Source organism: Pagrus major, chromosome 24, assembly GCF_040436345.1.
Source record: "Pagrus major chromosome 24, Pma_NU_1.0".
Classification (NCBI taxonomy): domain Eukaryota; kingdom Metazoa; phylum Chordata; class Actinopteri; order Spariformes; family Sparidae; genus Pagrus; species Pagrus major.
This window is the reverse complement of record NC_133238.1, coordinates 9,298,603-9,313,392: the sequence shown is the minus strand read 5'-3', so window position 1 is coordinate 9,313,392 and position 14,790 is coordinate 9,298,603. Positions and strand designations below refer to the sequence as shown.

General features: G+C 41.4%; 1 protein-coding gene across 1 annotated transcript in view; it reads left to right on the top strand.

Moving 5' to 3' along the window:
- The first annotated feature begins 8,970 nt into the window (after positions 1-8,970).
- Positions 8,971-14,790, top strand: part of LOC140992143 (SLIT and NTRK-like protein 5) — a 160,624-nt gene continuing 154,804 nt past the window's right edge. Inside the window, exon 1 of the mRNA XM_073462407.1 lies at positions 8,971-9,151. The gene's annotated coding sequence lies outside the window, so the exon portion shown is untranslated. The remainder of the gene's footprint in view (positions 9,152-14,790) is intronic.

Here is a 14,790-nt window from a genome sequence, read left to right as displayed (position 1 = left end):
GACATATCGGTCAGGCTGCAGTATTTGCTAAGTGATTGCTTTCATTTTTTATTTTTTAATAAACTGAAGGTTATTTTTGATAAATGTTATTTGTTGTTGTCATTTTTTATTAAGTGAGTTTTTGTTGAAAAATTTGCAGAGTTCATATAGAACAACACTAAGAGCCACACTGCATTTACAAGACGTTTTGGTTACTGAAGAATGTGATTAAGTTTTAATATATGGCTCGTAAAATCAGGATTGGGAGTATGAATGATATTAAAGATTAGATTTAGTGATTTAACATTACACTTTCATTTAATGTCAGGGAAATTACTCCATCACAACTTCAAAGTACCATAAACAGAATTAAGAGATCAGATTAACTTGCACCACTGGTCTATGAAATGAGATTAACAATGGAGCTACATATATTGCTGATCAAGTTCTGTTGATGAGCTCAACGCACAGCATGAAACATGCACATTCTCCCTATAAATCACAATTGGATGTTCAAATTGACAACCATAGCTCGCTTCTCGTATGTTGTCCTATCAGTTCACTCCTGTTCTCAATATGAAAGGTCAGATTCTGGCTGTGTCGCAGTTTGACTTTGACAAACTTTCTAGAAGACAATGGTATTAGCTATACATTTGTAAAGCCATGGATCGCACTGAGCATGTAATCCCCTCCTTGAATGGCACAAAGCACATGTGCCCTTGCTTTCTATTGATTTTGCACGCTTCATGAACGGTCAGAGCTCTGCAGAACCACTCATTTTTGTATTCTACACGTGCTATAGATAGCTTTGAACCGACGCACACACAATACAGATACGGTATGTGACGACACAACAGGAACCTGGATTAGAACTGTACCGAGTCGCGTGCACGTTATCTGGCTGACAGTTTAGGACATTATTTTTAGGTAATATGAACACAGCTATAGTCATGTTCAGTCCTTGTCACTGTCAGAGTAAGTAAAGCATGCTGGAGCCACAAATAGCCCGTAAGGCAGAAACCTAATTCCTGTTTCTGTAGCGTGAGGCGACTTGATGTGCAAGTATGAAAGGCTTGTTGTCCCTAGTGGCACCCGACGGATAGAGCCCTTCTCCCAACTCCGTCAAAACTGATAAAAGTCACTCCACATTTGTGTTTTTTCAAACTTATAGAGCGGAGGGAATTTTTGGGAGTTCTTTATCTGTTTTCAAGGCTTCAGTCACCGCACTTCTTAGCTTTTTTTATGACCTCGGTCCTCCTCATTGCCCGGCTACCTGCAGTCAGAGTGATTTATGGATCTTGACAACATGGAGGTTGAGGGAGTACATTTTAATTCACTGGAGTCTGAGGTTCCCTGTCAGAATCATAAATACTGTTTAACATACTAGTGCATCATCTACATGTCTTATAGCTGAAATGTAAATGTAATCTGCTGCCCATAACCGGGATCAAAAACGCTATGATGGAGGATTCTAAGCAGGTATAAATTGTTGTCAGACTCATTAGTGGAACTTGTGTGGGAAACAATCTCAGTTATTGCCAAATCGTGTCTCAATGTGGTTGCCAAGAATGCGTGCGCTTACTATGGTGACAGGCTTCTGGTCCGTGAGGAAGCGTGCAGGGAATGGTGAATACTCTCCAAAGCTCCTGAAGTGGCTCATTTTTTTCTATATATCTACTTTTCTATGAGATATTCACAAAATCAATACAGATTGAACTCCGTTTGCAGCTCAAGGAAACTGAGAAAGACCAACTTTACCAAACTTGTGTCTTTAAATAATTAAATCAACCCCACATCCTCCACCTGGACTGGAGTTAGGCTGCGGCAACCCCATCACTCCTCCAACAGCTGCTCTGCCATGCAGAAACAAAGATCCTTTTGGCGGTGTTGTAGGCACACGGCCTCGGTGACCGGAGAGGCGAGGATCAGAGCCCCATGCTCCGCTGGCTGCTACAAGGGTTGCATCTTTAGAAAACGTCATCAGTGGCCTGTTAAAAAGCCAGATCAGCTGCGCGCTTCCTCGCTTCGTGCAGCGGTCCGAACAGCTGGCGGTTGATCATATGGCGAGCGGCGGGCCTGATGCTCTGAAACCTCATACGTGAACACAAAAAACACGTTTTTGCTGCCTCGCTATCTTGTGTGCTGCAAAGCCTCCTCTCTCACTGTTCTCAGCTGGTGGGCCTTAATTTCTGATAGCAAACATATGCATGATAGAACTAATAATAGAAGCACAAAGACTGCATAGGGGGTGGGGGGGGGTGGCACAGCTCCCCTGGCAAGCGCGATTTAGTAGGCTTGCATTTCAAATGGTCTGTTTAACTAATGCGCAGTAATTAGTTCTCCAGAAATGAGCAGGCAGATTACACCAGTGTATTGTGGCATCAAGGTACATTTTGCAAGGGAAGACATCTGCACCAAGCAGTCGCACATTTTCTGTGTATATTTTTGGGGACACATTTAATTTAGGGATGGCTAACCGGTGCCGAGCAAGACTGGTAAATTAAACATAAACTCATTGTGAATGCTCTGTCTAGAGGCAGCTGGATCTGGAAAGACCGGAACATCACAAGATAAGATAATAAGTATTCTGGTGCAGCTTTTCTAAGGATTGTTACACAGCAAAACAATCTCTGGGACTAATAATTAAAATGTTCAAAGTTTCCCGAGATGTTTGGAAACATTGTGCAAGTATTTCATGTTCCGTTTCAAGTTGTGATGTCCCAGATAATCATCGCGTAAAGGCTCCTCTCAGCTGAATTGCCCATTTAAAAAAGGAGCACCCACCCTCGGCAGAAAAGGCCACAGGGTAGCAGTAATGACAGTCTTATGATTCACTCCATAAATAGGTGGAGATCTGCTGCCTGATACGCAAGCCTCAGTCTCACGGGAGCCACACACTATAGGTAGACAGACCTGCTTACTGATGATCAACAATAGAAAGGGCGCCACCTTGAACACCTTGTATTGTCGGCACATCAGAGGGAGGCTAATGAAAGTCTGCATGCTATAAATACCTTCTTAACTAAACACGCATAACATGGACGCTTATGTAAGTAAAATTACACTCACACATGAACTCCAGTCAAATATTTTATTTTATGACAGATTACTGTGTGGAAAGTGTGTTTTGTGGCATCCTTAATTTGCGGATGTATACGTAGTTTAAACTGTGATGTACAGCGTGTTTACAGTTCAGCAGCAGCACCCTGCTGAGTTTCCTAACAGGGCAAACTACTATAAAGTCATAAGCTTCCAACTCTTTAAAATCGCATCTGGCAGCGGGTGCAGCCATTAGTGACAGCTGATTGGTATCCAATTAATTAACAATTACAAAGAAGCCCGCCATAAAAGTACATTTTTAAAAAACTGTTCATGCGTTTAAAAGTTATTGGACGTGGAGGCTGAGTGAAGAAACGATCACAGTTTGTGATTCGTGACGAAAATGAATGTTGATAACGACGACAAACTTTGGACGGCAGTCAGTCGGCCTGCAGGTTTTTTGGCTTGCACGTCAAAGTACATGTCCAATTTTCACTGCTTGAGCTACCAATGAAGCTGTGTAGTTTTGGAGAAGAGATTCAAACTCAGAATTTTAATATTTACGATATTAATGAGGTAATAATACAAACTCAGAAATGTTTATTTTTCCCATAACTGAATAAACAAGCTGTTTTCAGAACACTGTTTGAAGCTAGAAAAGTGGCAGGGTCCGCCACATATAAACAAAGTAAGACAGAATGGAATTGTGTTGTTCTTCAAGGTCAGTTTGTTTTCGTGATTGAACAAAGTGAATAAACGATGAGAGTTTGTTTATTTAGGCAGAAAAAAAAAATCAAAGTCGAAAGTCTTTCTCCTCTGATTGAAATTTCGTCTCCAAAAGTACATAATGCACCTTTAAGTTCAACCCTCTGGTTTCTTTAGGCTTCAGTCAAGATGGCTGCATAATGTGATAAACCTTTATATTGATCAGTAAAGGAAAGAAAATATCAGTCTTATTTGTAGCATCTTCATCTTCCTGAAACCTGAATATTACTTTTCATAAGTGGTTCCACATATTTTCGACAAGTCGCTGCACATTTAAAGTTTAACAGTGTTGGAATGGGTTTGTTGAGCCCTTGCACGTCCAAGAGAAGCATTTAAAAAATCTAAATAAATAAACAAGACAATGGTGGCCCAGCTTCAAGCCCTGTGGATTAGCTTTCAGCTAACCTTGCAAAAAACACATCCAAAGTTCCCTCAGCCCTGATGGTGCACGGAAAGTCAGAACAGGACAGAGGATTAGCAGCAGACCATTTTTCAATGCTTGTGAAACGTGTACTGGCAAGTTTTACATCTGACAGAAAATCACTGGTTGGACTGTGTATACCTCCTGTGCTGATCCTCTCTCAGCTCTGCCCTCTACCTATTTATTCAATAGACACCTCCATTATTCATTCCTCTGTCACACTGGGATCAGTTTAAGTTGCTTTATGATTCAGAGCCGGTAGAACAAAACTGCACCCATCTGACGCCCTGAGCAGCCGACTGATACACATGCCTTATAGGAAATTCAGTCCACCGCCAATGGAAATAACAAGACTCGTTAGATCTGCCAGCAGCAGACAGAGCAGAATTAAACAGTCCGTGGACAGAGACAGGGCTCCTGGATTGAAAACACTGAAAAATATTTTCACAGGGGACAGGAAAATAGCTTTACTCTCCGGCCCACAACAGGATAGGCTGTTGAGAGGATGGAAAGACATATAGATGTCAAGTCTGTGTGTAATCTTTAGACAGATGATCACAGGTACACTTATTTACTTTTAGATAATTGGTGATTTGTTATGTTTTGCCAAAACAGAGGGAATAAGGGTTTAAAGAAGACTGGAACAGGGCTGCAATTAAAGATTATTTCCATTACTGATTAATCTAACAATCATTTTCATGATCAGTTAGTTGTTTAGTCTTAAAGTCCAAAGGTCAAATTGCTTCTCTTGTCCAACCAGTAGTGCAAAACCCAAAGACTCTTCATTTACAATAAAAAATGCCCAAAAAAGCAGCAAATCTTCACTTTTATGAGGCTGGAACTTGCAAATGTTTGACATTTTTGCCCAAAAAAGGACTTAATCGATGAATCAATAATCAAAATAGTTGGCAACTCATTGTCTTTCGATAAACTCATCAACTAATCGTTGCACCTCTTGTCCTGAACTTAAAAAAATCTGAATACTATCAAGTCAAAGCTGCACTGTCAAGCTTGAAACTTTTGATCTGACAGTACAAACCTTGGGAAATCTCAGTTATTGCAGTCCCAGTCTGGGAATTAAGCTCTTAAAACAGATATATTTTTACATAAAAGTCTAGAGGAGCTTTAAATAAGTCGATCAAAGATCACTTAAAGCAGCACCTTAGTGCAGATTTGGTTCAAGCTATGTTGTTTTTCTTCCCCTGCAGTTTCTCTTTTTTAAGATCGGGTACAGCGGCCGAGTTAATTGAGTGTCTGATGACTTAACAACTACAGAGACTTGAGCTGACCTGCACGGTCCTACAGAACAAGACCTTTCAAGACCAATTAAGTAGGAATGCCACGGCGGCAATTAAAGGAAGGTGGACAGCATTCTAAAGCTCCTGTTTAAACCTGCTCGAAGAACAAAAGCTTCAAAGTCAAATCAAAAACACCTGTAATCACCCTGTTTGTGTTGGGATGGATTACTGCCCAGCATCTTAAACATAAACTGAAGATTATATGAATTTACAGACAACACGGCACACATCTCGTGGCTGGCATAAGAAAATGTGTGCATACCACACGTGACGCTGCAACAGAAGGGAGTGTTGCGTTTCGAACAAAGGCAGCCGGTGTGTTTATTGTCCTAAATAATCTGCTCGCTGAGCGTTTCGTCAGAAACAGCAACCACAGCCCATCATATTCTATGTGCTGCTTCCCAAACAGCAGGTTTCTCCGGCATCTTAGAACACACTCAGACAGACAGACGGATAGACTCAGCACCTGTCATGAATGTCTGAAGGAGAAGACAGCAAAACCTTGTTGCGTTTGTGCATCGTTATTCCAGGGAATTGTCAGTTTAAAACATTGATCAGTAACTTTTAAAAGAATCATGAATCCGTTGTGTTAAAAAGTGGTTTTAAGTGCTGTTTCCGAGGGTTGTTATCTGGAGTCCAGCAGACCGCAATAAGAGATCCACTGGCCCGGAGCAACCCACCTCCTATACAGTACAGTATATCTCCTGTCAGGGAGCTTTATAGCAAGAAGGGCTTTTACTGAGAGAAGCTGTTCTCTTGCTTTCTTTCAGGTGTTTGAGATAAGACACTCCTGGATAACAGCAATGCAACAAGGAGCGACTGGGGACAAATGTGCAAGAGCTGGTTTTAATAATACAGAATGCCTTGTCTGACAATAACATAGAAAGCATTTTACAGGGAGTGCTTCTCACAATGTGACTCATACATGCTAATTTAGTCCAATTTACTCAAGCAGCACAAGCGTGAAATTCCGATGACGCTTAGAGTAGAGCCCGACTGATATATATACACTGTCCTATCACAGATTTTTCAATATCTGTGTGTATGTTGTCCGGTATGTTTTGATTTTTTTTACAGAACACACTGCATAGAAAGATGCTTGGGGTGATTACAGTGATGTTTACTGTTTCAGTGCTCTGATGTGCATTTTGGGAAATAAAATAGCAGGAAACAGCAGTAAGACTGTGGTAAACATTAAAAATTAAAGGATAAGTTCACCCAAAATCGAAAATTCAGTCATTATCTAATCACCCCCATAGCGATCTGTAGTCTACAAAATGTTTCTGGAGCAGCAAAAAACAATGTTGCAGCACTCTACTGACTGAAGTAGGAACATAATCCAAATCCCCGGAAGCCCCAAGACCCCAAATTGATCTGATGAGACGTTATTTACAGCCTTTTTTAAGCCAAAATCTTCACTGTGGCTGCTAAGCTAAATGCGCTAGTGTGCAAAGTTGCCTTTTCAAATCACTTTGGGATCGCTGGGCTTCTGGAGACTGGGATTACATTTGGACCAGAGCCGGTTTTTATGTTTTTTGGTTGTTATTTTTAAATAATTCATACAAGTCCCCATGCGCTTCAGTTAATTGGGAGAATGCTGCGATGCTGTTTTGCTGTGAAGCTCCAGAAAATGTTTTATGGACTACGAAACTTCAACCAACTTTCACATCTGCAAGCGGGTGAGAATATGATGACTGAATTTTTATTTTTGGGTGAACTTATCCTTTAATATTTACTACAGTCTTTCTGCTGTTTGCTGCTACTAGATAGTCATATCTTGTTGTCATGTCATAGCTATGTTTTAGTGAATATCAATATTTTCAAGGTATTGTATTGAAGTTCGACATCACAGAATCTTGATAACACTAATTCCATGTATATAAGGTTATCAGCTGTTGTAGAAATATCATAATCTTTTAAGTCTCTCATATTCAGACACCACAGCATCTGGCCGAAAAAATGGGAGTTCCATCTTCTCCCCCGTTTCTCCCTATACACTTGGAGGTCACCAACCAACAGTCTCGTGCATCCACTAATACTCAAAGTCAGGCTGCTTTTGCTCCGGGGCTGAAACCGAGAATGAGAGTGGAGACCGAGACGGCGAATACGAGATAGTGAGACTTGTTGCGTCCAGCGAGGGGGGGTTGTTTCATTTCAGCCTGACATGGGAGAGCAGATTAGAGCCCTCCTGCACTCTATTGCTTCAGCGTGCGCGAGTGTGTTCCTGTGCCTGCGCGCGTCCAGCCCCGGCATTGTTTATGCGCACGTACGAGCTCTGGACCGTCCATCAACTTTTCCCGGAGCGCCCTGCAGTGTTCCCAGGCACCAATTACGGTGGGACTTGTCCCTTTTTCCCTCTGTATTGGAAGTGATGTGGCTTGCCCTACAGGGTCGACACCACCGCTACACCCACAGATCTGCAGAGATTCTGCCAGTGCCCGCGGGCCCTCCACCGCAGTCCTGGAGAAATGATAATTATGACATCCGCCCACTCAAGAGGCAGGAGATAGTTCAACTCCCTTGCCCCTTGTTCCAGCCCTTCGTTTTTTTTTCTCCGACTGATTCAATATTCTGTGGGCTAGCGCTGCCTACTTTCTTCGTGTCTCAGAAAAAGCAGAGGCTCTCCAATATATCTGCAGGCTCTCGCTGTCTGAGAGTAGTGTGCTTTAATAAAGTTTCACAATGCCTTCTTCATTGTTCTGCCCCTGAGCTGATACTCTGAAAAACTGCAGACTACTTGCACTGGTGAGACCGATTTCCTTTGGCTATTTCAACACCTATTCAAACATTGATCTACGTTAAGAGGGAGCAACTGTTTTTTCTGCGCTCGGTTGAATATTACTGGACGTTGTCTGTCTTTGTAAAATCAAATAATTACATGCAGAACGCTTGTTATTAATAGATTATTTGGGGGGGAGGAGGGAGCAGGAGCACGAACAAAGCTGCATTCAAAACTCCCTTTGAGTTTTGCACATTTTAGCCCACACACCAATCGGTAATTACATCTCAAGTTAAGGCTTAAGCACAGTCCGTATACGCACGGCGTGGACCCTACAACATTATTAACCAAGTGGTTCATCCAAGCACAAAATTGGGGGTCCAAACTCAATTATGCAATTCACAACTTTCGCTAATGAGACACTCCTCTCCTTCATTAGCTTGCACTTGAGCGGAGGTGTAATCTTAACTGGTGAAATAAACCTTCACTGCCATGTTTGCTGAGTGTTAACAGCCAACCGTGCACCACTTAATGGGTTGAAATGACTGACAGACATAATGGGCTTCTGATGGGAGCAGATCCCCTCCCCTCCTGATTGGCGGAGGTGTCCTAGGAGTCGTGATGCGGTCCCCCTCTTCCCGCCCCCCCTCTTCCCCATTACACACACCTGCGACCACTTACAGTAATTATAAATATTCATACGCCAGCCACTATATTTAGCTGCGGTGGCGACGTGCCAGCAAAAAAAATGAGGAAGGAGAGAATATTTATTGAGCATTTGGGCAAAAATGGAAAGTTTTAGCGATAAAAATAAGTAACAAGGAGCCTCAGCAGCGGAGTCTGGAGCAGCAGAAGGCGGCAGCGGGGGTACAGTAGCTGCGTGTGGCACTCAGCCAGGTGTGCTGGTGGTAATGGAGGACCCCTCGGGAGGTGGGTGAAACTCGCTGGTGGTGTCTCTCCTAAACACTTCTTACAACACTTCTCACAGTCGTAAAATAAGCTCTCGAGTTGTCAGCTCACTGTACGTTTTTTAACAGTACATGATGGAGTACTGGTCAAAACACCGGGGTTGCTCAATAGCATACTTAAGCTAGTTGGAACCTGCCCCTTAGCCCTAATGGACACCTGGATTTCTTCGCCGCTTTCCTTAAAGCCCACCTGCTTCGTTATATTAACTAAAACAAAGTAATTTAGCTCGCTGCGGTGAAAATGTATGACAGAAATATGGAGGAGGAATGCAACTCTTTCTTCGTGGCTTACCGGTTAAAACTGATGAAAACAAGGTAAGGCTCCTCCAAATGTCACCAGTCCATCAGCAGGTACGAGGAGGCGACGCATTGAAGACGAGGTGTGTTTTTTTTCTTTTTTGAAGGGGGGGTGGTAACCTCCACAACACTTTCTCCTTGAAAACTTCCCCCTGCTTGTCTTCTGTCTTTTCTCCAGTCCTGACAAAGCTGTCACACACGGGCTCGTTGAGTTATTCCGTCGCTGTGAGGTTTCACTCCGGTCCCGGGATGATGGTGGTGGTGGTGGTGATGCGTTCACGGTCCTCCTCCCGCAGCCCCCTCCAAGGAATTAATTCTGATTAAGTTGCGGGTTCGAGCCGATGGGAGAGAACAAAAAAGAAAAACAGTGTTGTCGATTTAATTCACCTTGTTTGTTTTTGTTTTTAGTAGAGTCCACTTAAAAAAAGAAGATGACCGCGCGTCCTGCTCGTGCGCCGCGCTGCGCGCTCTGTGTAGTTAACCAATCTGCGGTGTATTGGAGTTGCGCCGTAATTTGCATGCTGTAGAGGTGGACGACAGAGACGGGAAGTTGCGTCAAGTGGAGCGCATCGCGCAGCACCAGTTCCGGCAGCACCTTTAAAAATAAAAGCACGTGTTTCACATTGTAACAAGCTCCAAACTGACTTTATTAATGTATTTCGTGTTATAGTGGCCTCTGTTTCATAGCAGCACACCAACATCGTTATTTAAAAGTCATTTTTAACAATTAAGTAAAAATGAACCATTAAAAAAGTTTCCAACCAAAAATTTTAAAAACATTTTATTTTGAAGGGAAGGTCTCCCAACTTCCCGTATCTCCCTGCCTATATGTGGTGATTTCTGATACAGCTGGGGAAGCTCTGTAGCAGTTATACAGAGCTCCTCCTCCTCCTCTTGGAGCTTCTTACAATACCAAGAAAAAAAAACCTTGCACTTGCATTGATGGGCTTTAAATAGCCTGGCTCCTGCACCAAGCCTAAAGCATGAAACTAATGCGATATACTAATAGGCAGATGCATCCAAAACACAGATTAATGATTCCAATCAGCCAATAAACACTCCTAAGCCAATAACAAAACATAATACAAGATAATCTGTCCTTGTGAGGGAAAAATTAAGGAGGTTTATTGTGTGAAGTCCAGTAAAGTCAGCGCGTTGCACATGCAGCGAACCGGCATTCAAGCTGGTCTGCGTCCTTGAAAAAGACACCGAAGTGTGGCCAGTTCCAGCTGAGTTGGAGCGCAGCCTGACCTCTGACCTCCCTGTGGTGCGGGGACTGCAGAATATGTCAGCTCGTGGCTTCTAACTGATGAGTTAAAAAGCCAGACTTGATAAAACAAAGTACAGTGCGGATTCATCTGTATGTAGCCCACACTCCTCGGCTATGATCCTCTGCAGCTTACTGGTCGATCACTTGCAGATGGGCCCGGAATGTCTCCATCACGCTGTCGTTTTTTTTATGACTGAAGCTTCAAGCCAAGTGGTTTTGTCACAGGATTAGTATAAATTGAACCACAATCTGGAACATCATAGAAGGGTGCTAATCTATGGCTGACCTCAGCAGTAACCTGACCCTGATACGTCTCCCCAAAAGGATGTGGTCTGAGGATTGAGGTAGAAAAAAGTGAAGTTGAAAAATAAGACCTTTTAAACATACTTGCAGAGAGCTTCAACCTAAAACTACACTGGATTTATTTTAGAATGAGAAGGTTTCCTCTCATTTAGACAACCTGAGATCCAGTGGTTCCCAGAAGGGAGAGCTGGGGGGACCATGGCTCCATTGATCTAATTGTTGGCCCCTCACACACATACTTGTGAGTCCCCCCCCCTTTCTCGTAGTGAGTTGCATATGCATAATTTGCTTGTCAGTAATGAGTACTGTATGCATCTGATATTTAACAGTAGGTACTATTTATTTAAAGCAGCCATTCCCAATCTGAAAAGTCTTTTGGGGTCCACCAAAACTTATAATCACAACTCTGATCAACACACGAGACTAGTATTTCTCCAGACAAGTATTTCTCCAAAAATAAATGAAGAACACATAATTTGACTCCATTGTTTTATCAGTTTTGATGACTTTTTTGAATGTACATACTTAATCATGAATGTTTGATTGTAATTTCAAACTATCAAAGAATATAAAACTATTTATTGCAAATGACCTTTCACTGCCAACTTGCAGTACCTTTACTGCCCACAGAGAGGCTGTGGCCCACACTTTGGGAATCACTGATTTACAGTAAATAAACCATGAAAATAAGATAAAAATAAAAATGTATATCCCCCTCCCCTCCTTTTGGTGGCCACCCCAAGATTTTCAGTGGCCCCCTCTGGCCCCCCCATTAAAATTCTGGGGCCACCCCTACTAAAATCATCTCAGCTAATGTTTTGCAAGCAGATTCATGCTGTTAGACACAATGAGGTCAACATTTATCAATGTACATAACTTCCATGGAAGTAACAATGTTTTCTAAGAGCACACTCTTTTTAAAATGGTTCTGTAACTCCCGACCTCATGTCTCCCTCTCTTTCAAAGTAAATGTACTGTATCCTTTTCACTGGCGCCTTGTTGAAATATGCTCTTAAACTACTTTCTACGGTGGCTTTCCTGTTAATGAAAGCCACAAAGCCATTAAGCTCCTTGTCAGTAGGTTCTTTATGTACTTTTCCTAAGTAGTCCAGGTGCTTTATCACATGGACGTGAACTAATAACAAATAAAACATAGAGATAAGGTGCATATCTTTTAATGTTTTGTATTTGTCTTTAGCGACTGGAACTAGGACCAAAAGGTGTTGATGTAGCCGTCAACTCAGAAGGGGAAGTAAATGTTTAATTTATGTTTGTTTTTTTTGTTTTTTATCAATTGACTCTTTGATCACAGAATGAGGTGCCTTTTCCTAATAATCAAATCAAATATTAGCTATGCTGACATGCAAAGGGGACATCAACGGAGACTAACCTTTACAATGAAATAAATAGTGTTTGCTGGTGTATGTGGATGCTGCGGATGAAAATATAAATAACTTTATTCAAAACTATTATTCAAAACTGTCTTTGCGATTCAAATGTCATCTCTCGTTCGTGTTAAACATTGCAGCTCAATCGTAGAACAGTGAGCAGAAGGCAGGTGGACAAAATAAGAGAAACGAGTTCCATTGCAATACTGCCTACAGTAAATACCAGTGTGGTGTAACAGTGTTTGACTTTCTGTGAGACAATTGTGAATGTTGATTCAACCTAGTTTGTAGTAGCTGAGGCAAATATTCTGTAAGTGTCTCTCAGACAGTGTTGAATTTCTGTTGTGACAACGTGGCTTTTTTTGGGGTGTCATTATTTGAGTGTCCCTTTTCTACGTTACATAATCTTGCAGTGTTTTCATAGAACCAACTCAAGCAGCAACATCGAAGGCAATACAGCAGCAACAGCTGAGCAGTAGTGGAATGTAACTTGTTCTTTTACTTCAGTACCATTTTAAAGGTGCTTCTACTCGAGCATTTCCCTTTTCTGCTACTATATACTCCTACTTCATTACAGTTTGGAGGCAAATATTGCACTTTTTTACTCCATTACATTTATTGGACAACTTTAGATACTTTGCAGAGATGGTATTATAATAATACAACTTATTATCAACTAATAAATTATGATGTTTAATTATAGATTAAGATCAGACTTCATAACATTAAACATTAAAGTGATGAATACAATAATGCAATAATATAGATTATTCTGAAATACGCACTTTTGCATAATGAGTGATTTTACTTGGTAAAAGTATATTAAGTATATCTTGATGCTAAAACTTCTATACTTTTACTTAAACTTGCAAAGCCAACTTTTTTGCTTTTTATGCAAACATGTTATCCCTCCCAACTCGTCGAATATGGCAGATTGGTCTGTTACTTGCGTTGTCAACAACCACGGTTTGGTTAGGTTTAGGAAAAGGTCATACTTTGGGTTAAAATAACTAAGTTCAGTGTTGTGACTTACCTCACGTAACTTATGTAAGTGACATAAATCACGTCACATACACAAAAGAGATGTGATCGCTAGTCTACAAAGGGAAAGTTATTACTGGACTGGATTGTTGTGTCAAAATCTGTTCCCGTGCTGGTATGTGTTTCTCCTTACCACTGGGATTTGAGAAGGTTCAAAACCGGCGTTCTTTCTACTAGATGGGAAACTAACAAAACCTGCTTACTTATTTATACAACCAGGTTTTTGACTCTGCCTTTTCATCACAGATCAGGATTTGTAGATCAAAATGTGATTCTTACGGTTGTTTTTTGCTTTGAACAGTAGCCAGGCTGTTAGCATTAGCCGTGTTGTTAACACTGTGTATGCAACAGTGGCGTCAGTGTTATCACAGGGAAACACTGGGAGGGGTCTAGTTCCAATTTTTATGTAAAAATTTCAATGCATGACTTTTACTTGTAACAGTATTTCAAAATTGTGTTATTTCTACTTTTACTTAAGTACGACATCGGAGTACTTCATTCATCTGTCGTTGAGTCAGTGATTACTGAGGCTGAATTAATTCCATTAAGGAGAGCTCTTTTTATCAAATTGGTTCAATTTTAATGTTTGTTTTCTCACCGTGGGACCTGAAGATTTTCCCCGCTGTAGTTTGTCGGCTTTAAGACACCAAGCCAAGTGCTCCAGGCTGCGATGCATGCATCTTGGGTTTCACTTTTTTTTTTATTCTACTGCACACCATCATTAAAACTAAAAATCAAACCAGAAAGCAGGGTGACACTCGCAAAGGAACCGTCTGTTGGCAAATGTTCAAACACATCTGTCCTATTTTCATCACGATCATCATATACTTAATGGGAAAAAAAAGAAAAAAAAGAAAGCTGCATCCACAGTGTGATCCCACGTCTGCGCTTTCTCCCAGTGCTCCATCAGTAATGAGCGCGATGTTACCTCTCTGTTACCTCTATATATTGAAAGGGACACTGCAGCTATTGTATCAACACAATTACATGCCTCCTACTCCTCTGATAAAGCAGCAGATATAAGTATTTGAGCTGAGAGAGAGCTCGGGGATATATAAGGGCAGGACAGCAAGAGCAACAACTTCATCTGGCTATTCTCGTGTTGCACGTGGGTTGAACATCTGTGGTTGAACAGTCGAAATATTTAATTGCAACTAAAGGCTGTCCAGATTCTGTTATGTAGTCTATCTGGTTTTATTTGTTTCTTAGCTACAACTGTTTATATGCATAATTTAAAAGCTCTCAAGACGCAGCTTTCCTAAGCAACTCTTGTAATTTCTTAAAGTTTAGTATTTTCTGAAG